The sequence below is a fragment of the Bidens hawaiensis genome, unplaced genomic scaffold, assembly GCF_021521415.1.
Source record: "Bidens hawaiensis isolate Kalapana, Puna unplaced genomic scaffold, B.hawaiensis_p1.1 tig00011152_1, whole genome shotgun sequence".
Classification (NCBI taxonomy): domain Eukaryota; kingdom Viridiplantae; phylum Streptophyta; class Magnoliopsida; order Asterales; family Asteraceae; genus Bidens; species Bidens hawaiensis.
The window spans coordinates 813740-821079 of NW_027491864.1; the positions used below are offsets into that span (position 1 = coordinate 813740).

The following is a 7340-nucleotide window of genomic DNA, read 5'->3' on the forward strand; positions in this document are numbered from 1 at the left end:
ACGGATGGACTTATGTGCTCTGTTGGCTTCTTTGTCGGTCATAGGCTGAGTTCAGAAATTTGGCAAATTGCAAACTCACGTTTAGATAGATTTTATGCATTATTAGGGTCCTATAAATTAATTTTTAAGGACACTTGTATGTGTATGAAAAGTTTACAATTAGGTAAGCACATGTCAGAACACTGTAAAAGTGTCCCGATATGTTTTTATTGGGACGCTTTTTGAGTTGTTAATGGCTATGATATGCGACCATAAAATTGGTTTCATAATCTTATTTGGGATATCAGTATGTTTTTTAGTTCCGAGACTAATTACGACCCCTTTACATGAAACACTTTTCTGTTTTGTCCTATTAAATGAAAGGTCATATAAAATAGCATTTTATGATGTTTTTGTGCATACTAAAAAGCCATTTTTGTTGTAGTGAATGCAGTAACCCACTAGTTATTTAGCCCAGTGCAATATAAGATAAAGCATCTAAGAATCAAAATCATAATATAACATATTAACATTTGAAAGGCATTAATTCTTTAATCAACCATAAACATACTATAAAATACTCAATTTTCATTATAGAACTTTCCATATACCAATAATCAGGAGATTTCATTCTACAACTTTCGATATACTAATAATCAACAGTTTTACTTCACTCTAACATCATTTATGAAAGCATCGGCAACTTGTTTGTTTCATCCTCCACTCCATTCATGGTGTCATATAATGGCGTGTTTAATGTTTCTGGTAGGAAGAGTGTAAGAATACCGCCCACAATTCCACATGCCCCAAACACCATAAAAGAAAGACTAGCATCCATTACTACCACGAAAGGTACTAGTATGGCTCCTATTTGTCCCACTTGCCTTGCGGTTCCAAGCGCCGCGTTTCTTACTACAGCTGGAAATAACTCCATTGCGTATACGTATAACAAATTATAAGTCCCGGCCATTCCAAATATTCCCAAAACTCCACACAATGTTCTCAATACCTTCCAATTCCCTTGGCTTCCCATCAAGCTGCCTATAAGACAAAAGATCCCACTGAACCACTGTGTTCCAACTCCTAATGGCTTCCTTCCAAACCTGTCAATTAATATTGCAGTCAAAAGATATGCTGGCATCTCTACAGCAGAATTGAGTAGCACACTAAGGTAGATATTGGTTTCAAGGTTTGTGACATTTAAGTTTAGTCCAAAGTAAACACACGCACTAGTAAAATTGATTCCCATAAGAAGAATCAAACGTTTTCTTGTTAATGGTGACTTCATCACATCTAATACGGAACCCGTGATAACTTCGTTCGTTCCAATTTCTACAATCCTTTGATCACAACTCCTTGCTTCCTTTTCAAGGAAAAGGTACACATTTGCAGGAAGGTTTTTTCCATTTGATTTAGCGATCTTGTGCATGATCTTCATAGCTTCATCAGTTTTACCACGAACAAGGTACCAGCGAGGGGATTCAGAGATAAAAGGGAGCATGAAAACAAGAAAGATAATGGAGGGTATTGAAGAAGCAATGTAAAGAAAACGCCATGATTGAAATATGTATGCAATCCCCGAGAGAAGAGTTATCCCAGTTGAGTAAAAGTAGAAGGTGGATATGCCTGCAATACCTCGCATGCTAGGTCCTATGGGTTCAATGGCGAGGACGAAGGCACATACCCCAACCCCACCACTGCTGAAGCCGGTGAATAAACGGAGGACAACATAGATCCAATAGTTAGGGGAAATGGATGTCAATAGGCCAAAAATGATGTTCATAAGGCATACAATCATGAGTGATCTTTTTCATCCCAATTTGGTATCAGAGAGATGACCAAATACTCCACCAGCTACAAAATAAGACGAACCATTTAATCAGTAGTCATTTAGGAACTTTATTTTTCTTAACTAGATATGAGATATATACAGTTTAGAATTAATATAAGTTAATAGGCTGACACTTATAAAAGAAGCATATGTCAGGAACAATTGTTTTAGGTTTAAGGTGTGCGCGTCATTTTATCATTTTAACCAACAATTGGATACGGCAAAAGATGCTTCTACAAATAACAAGTTTTTTTAATAACTGAAAATTGATGTGTGGGTAAAAATATGTGTATTAAGTGTGTAAATTCGTGTGTTTTGATTAGTTATATATTGTGAACACGATTACTTTGAGTTCGTTTGTGTTTACAAGTGTGTGGAGCTTAACGGAGCTTAAAGAAGCTAATTTGGAGCATTCATGATGGAGTGGAAATGAAAGTAATTATCTATGAGATGATAAAGAATTGAAATACGAAGACGTGGCCGCAAACAAGGAGGAAAACGGAGTTGAAACGAAGATTCTATGAAGAAAACAAGATTTAGGCTGGTAGGACTGTAAGGCAGAGTCATCAGACCGTAGCTTACGATCTGACCGTAAGCTATGGTGGCCAGACCGTAGCTTACGGTCTGGTATGACGGAAATTGGGTTTTTGGGTGATTTTCTTCCATATTTAAAGTCCAAAAACCCTAAAGTCGATATCATTCAATATTATTCAGTTTGGGGACTTCTTGGAGGCCATCTTACACCACCATAACACATCCTAATCACAAGATTGATCCATGAATACCTTCTCCAACATCATAATCAAGAGCATAAAGATCAAGATGCAAGGCTAAAGGCTTCATAACCATCTCCGGGTGTAGGGTTGAGTTGCTTGTTAGGTTTTGTTTATTCTATACTTTAACTTTGTATTTGTAATTGATTAATCCTTCGGTTAATCAATTCTTTGTGTTTGCTTTTGTGCTTAAACGGTTTTTATCAATTGATTACTTAATCTTTTGTCAGTTAATTGATTTGTGGTCATCAACAATTAGGATTAAGTTCTTTCATCATTGACCCGTTTATCGTTAACCATATTATTGATTTTGTGTTTCGACAAGTAAAACCGATTATCAAATAGATTTTCATTTAACATTGTCAATTGTTCGGATTCAGTTCTGACGATCAACACAGTCAATCGTTAAGTCTTTTGATTTACATATTTTATTAGAAACTGTCCAAAGAAGTTGATCAATTCCTTAACTTGCTACAAAACCCGAACCCTGGAGTTTGGTTATTTTCACATAATTGTTTACAAACTACTATTTTAAATCGCTTGACATCGTTTGTCCACTTCAGTTATTTGTATTATTAAACTTGATTAGCACTTTCCACTGATTCCCTGTGGATTCGACACCTTACTTGCCCTATCTAGTGTAAGGCCCCGTTACCGGTAGCCCTACTTTCGTGTTGGATTTACTCATAAACACAGTTCTAAATATCAGAGTTAATTAAAACATTTACGCGGAATATAAAACTTTCATAAAACTTTACATAATTCATAACTTGTCTCAAAACATCCTTTGTCTTTCAACATTAAAGCATTAAAATTAAAACATCGTAAGTCTTCAGATGCCAGATTCTTGTTCAGTGCCATGTGTCTCCTCAAGCGAGCTGCCTCATCCTACTCACCTGCGTGCATACTAAAAGTCAGCTACGCTGAGTGAGTTCTAGTTAATCACATAATCATACAATACATTCTTACGCTTCATACTTAATCTCTTAACTTTCTTTCATATACACCTAAGTGGTTTTACTTTCATACTTTCTTTACATTCATAATCATACGTTCATTTTTACCTTCATGCTTTCCTTACATACAAAATCATACTTTTTAAAGAGCCTTTCGCCCTATAACCTCACAGATATTATAAGGGTCTGGTCCCTAGTTTTCGAATATTAGAAGGGTTCGATTCCCTAACATCACAGATATTATAAGGGTCTGGTCCCTATCATCACAGATATTATAAGGGTCTGGTCCCTAGTTTTCGAATATTAGAAGGGTTCGATTCCCTAACATCACAGATATTATAAGGGTCTGGTCCCTATCATCATAGATATTATAAGGGTCTGGTCCCTAGTTTTCGAATATTAGAAGAGTTCGATTCCCTCTTAGTTACCATACAACCATACATCATACCTCGAGTATTAGTAGGGCTCGGTACCCTTTTCGTAACCATACAACCATACATCATACCTCGAGTATTACTAGGGCTCGGTACCCTTTTCGTAACCATACATTATCATTTCTTTCTTCTATTATCTCTATCATGTTCATACACATAAACATACATAACATACTTACCTTATACATAGCGTTACAACCTGACAGTACGTGCAATATCCGAAGATCGTTCACGTACTATCAAGCAATCATTCATACATTTCACATTATCCACATAAGGCATACACTTATCTCTTAGGATAAGTGTATTAACAAACATATTGAGTATGCACACAGCCCCGAAAACGTAACACATAAATGGGGCTAGAAACTCACCTGAACACGGTTACGTTCTCCGTTGATCGTAATCCCTTTCTTCAGTTGTGCACGGCTGACTGTATAACAAGTATACATATCAATTTAACTATCACTACTTATAACATCTTTCTAGTCTTAATTACTACCCACAACGAACGGGGTCCGGGGGCAGCGCCCCTGGCAGCGGGGTCTAGGGGCGGCAGCCCCTAGCAGGGTCCAAGGGGCAGGGCCCCTGGCTGGGGTCGAGCTACCAGGTCAGCTTGGAAAAATTTTATTTCCATTAACTGTCTTAACACATTTTTCATTAGATTTTTAATTTATTTTCTAATCGAACTTGACTTTAGGCGAAGTTAACCTTAGGCGAACTTAGCTTTAGGCGAAGTTACCAGCTAGGCGAACTTAGCTTTACAGCGAAGTTGCCATCAGGCGAACTTGGCTTCAGGCGAAGTTGTCATCAGGCGAACTTGGCCTCAGGCGAAGTTACCAGTTAGGCAAACTTAACTTTACAGCGAAGTTGCCATCAGGCGAACTTGGCTTCAGGCGAAGTTGTCATCAGGCGAACTTGGCCTCAGGCGAAGTTACCAGTTAGGCGAATCTTAACTTTACAGCGAAGTTGCCATCAGGTGAACTTAGCTTGCAGGCGAAGTTCATCAGGCGAACTTAGCTTGCAGGCGAAGTTCGTCGCTTTGAAGGCGAAGTTGCCCAGATGAAGGCGAAGTTGCCCAGACAGCCGCTGTTTTAGTTTCTGATCGGCCTTTCGAGCGATTTTAACACCCTTGCTATGGTTCAATATCACCCACTACGCTACCCGACCATTTTTGGTCGTTTATACACTAAAAAGCTTGGATCTTTAAACTTCAAAGATCAAGAATCATACATTTTTGGGCTTGTTTGGATCTCGTTTACTTGCTTAATCACAACCAACCGCTCTCTCTATCTCGGACCTCGCTCTCCCTCTCCTCGGCTGCCGGCGGCGGTTGTAGGTGGTGTATATGTTATGGAGTGTTTTTAGGAAAATGATGGAAATGAAGGTATTTTGGGGTTTTGGGGGTATTTATATCCCTGAAATCCCATTCTCATTTAACCCATCTCAATTAATCCAAGTCCAAGACCCGCTCCTTACCCGATATTAATTAATTACGCGAAATCACTAAACATAACTTCCTTTATTCATCATTAAAATTTTAGGATGTTACATCTAGTAAAGATATTTTATAAATATTTTTGATTGACCTTTCGACATCGATCAAAAATGTTGTGTGAAAATTAGTTCAACTATATTATGAAATCAGACCAGACGATTCTTTTATGTAGGGATTTAATCATCATATTATTGTCACCGAGCTTCAGTAACTATGTTACTACTGAGCTTATGTAACTTTGTTGATAACAAACTACACCAATCTTTAATTGTGTTGCTACCGATCAATAACAACTTGCTACTAATTTTCAGTCAGTATAAAACTCATTGTGAATGCTACCGATCAGCGAGACCCTCACCAAGGATGATACCCTAGACCTTGACTGGGCGATGTCCCCTTGAATCTTCAGTTTCATGGGCCTCATAACTTGGATTATAGTAGTCTTGTATAAGTGATGTCTAATACGGCCCATAATTTGTATCAATGTATATTGTGATTTCTCATATGGTCTTCAAGTAAATCCCGATACCAAAATAGTTCGATGGCATTAAAATCACCAATAATAATTGGAGATTGACCGGGAAAGTTTGGATGAAGATTATAAGAATTATATTTAACATTTCAATATTGTTTTCCTCACTTAGCTTTTATAGATTTATTGTATGTTTTCCAAAGTTTTGATACAACACAACATGAGATAAAAAGTATGATAAAAATAATTAAAAATTATAAAAATACATAAAAAAAGCTTAAAGTTACATATTTAAATAGTCATTTTGATGTAAAAATACCAAATTGTATTTGACTTAACTGAAAAAGTTAACTTGAGTTGGTTTAAAGAAACTAATATGTAACAAAACACTTACATAAAGGATATAACATAAATTTACTTATACTATTAAAACAATATATTCTAGCTCTTTTCTATTGGTTGATTTTACTAATTTTTAAAAATAATTCTTAAAATTTTATGTTTATCATGGTATTGATTTGAATGTTAAATCAATTAGGGTACTTGGAGACTTGAAGCAGATTAAATGTCACTGGCACTAATCTAATCAACTTTTTGTTTAACTATTTATATTTTATGTGCCAAGTTCTAATTCTATGTATTTTATGCTCAAATAACGTTTCAGCATTACCCATTATGAATTTTTTCATATAATCTTGAACAAAATGCTTTTATGGTTTTAGGTATATCACAAGATTAAACTTAGATGTTCATTCATATATTCGTATACGAAACGTCACATGATATATATTTGGGCATAGTTGTTTTCCCTATGTTTAATTGTTAAATGGTCCTATATGTTTATTTACTTTTCTGATGGTCAAACATTAAGAGCAATCTCATCAGCATCTCTATCTTAATCTTTATAATTACACTAAAACACATTATATTTTCTCTCTCTTTTTCAATAAAATAATATTTTTTATACTTTTATCATTGCATTTTTACTCTCCTTCACTTACAACCACTTTTAAAAAACATTAAAAAAAATTATAGAAGGTGAACAGTATTTCTCCAAATTTACTTACCAATAAAAGTTTTCTCTATATTTTTCACTCACAACCACTTACAACTACTCCATATAATATAGAGAACCCACACACAAAAAACATAGAGAACATGCTGAGAATGCTCTAAGTCTATTTAAGTTTCTCTTTTTTTTGGTTGACTTGATTATAAACATAAGTTAAGACAAGTTCAGATAAATTTGGGCGATGGACGGAAAGATAGGAGCATATTCATATGTAACTTTTTCTATCTTATGTATTTGGTCATTCTAAATTCATTCGTCATATATATGTGGTTTTTTTACTGATTCTCTGTTCGTAGATATGTTTCGAAGAGGGAACAGTGATTAG

The 7340-nt window shown here is 35.6% G+C and overlaps 1 pseudogene; it reads right to left on the reverse strand.

Moving 5' to 3' along the window:
* Positions 1-550: 550 nt before the first annotated feature.
* LOC143537252 (organic cation/carnitine transporter 4 pseudogene) lies at positions 551-1833 on the reverse strand (annotated as a pseudogene).
* Between the last annotated feature and the right edge of the window lie 5507 nt (positions 1834-7340).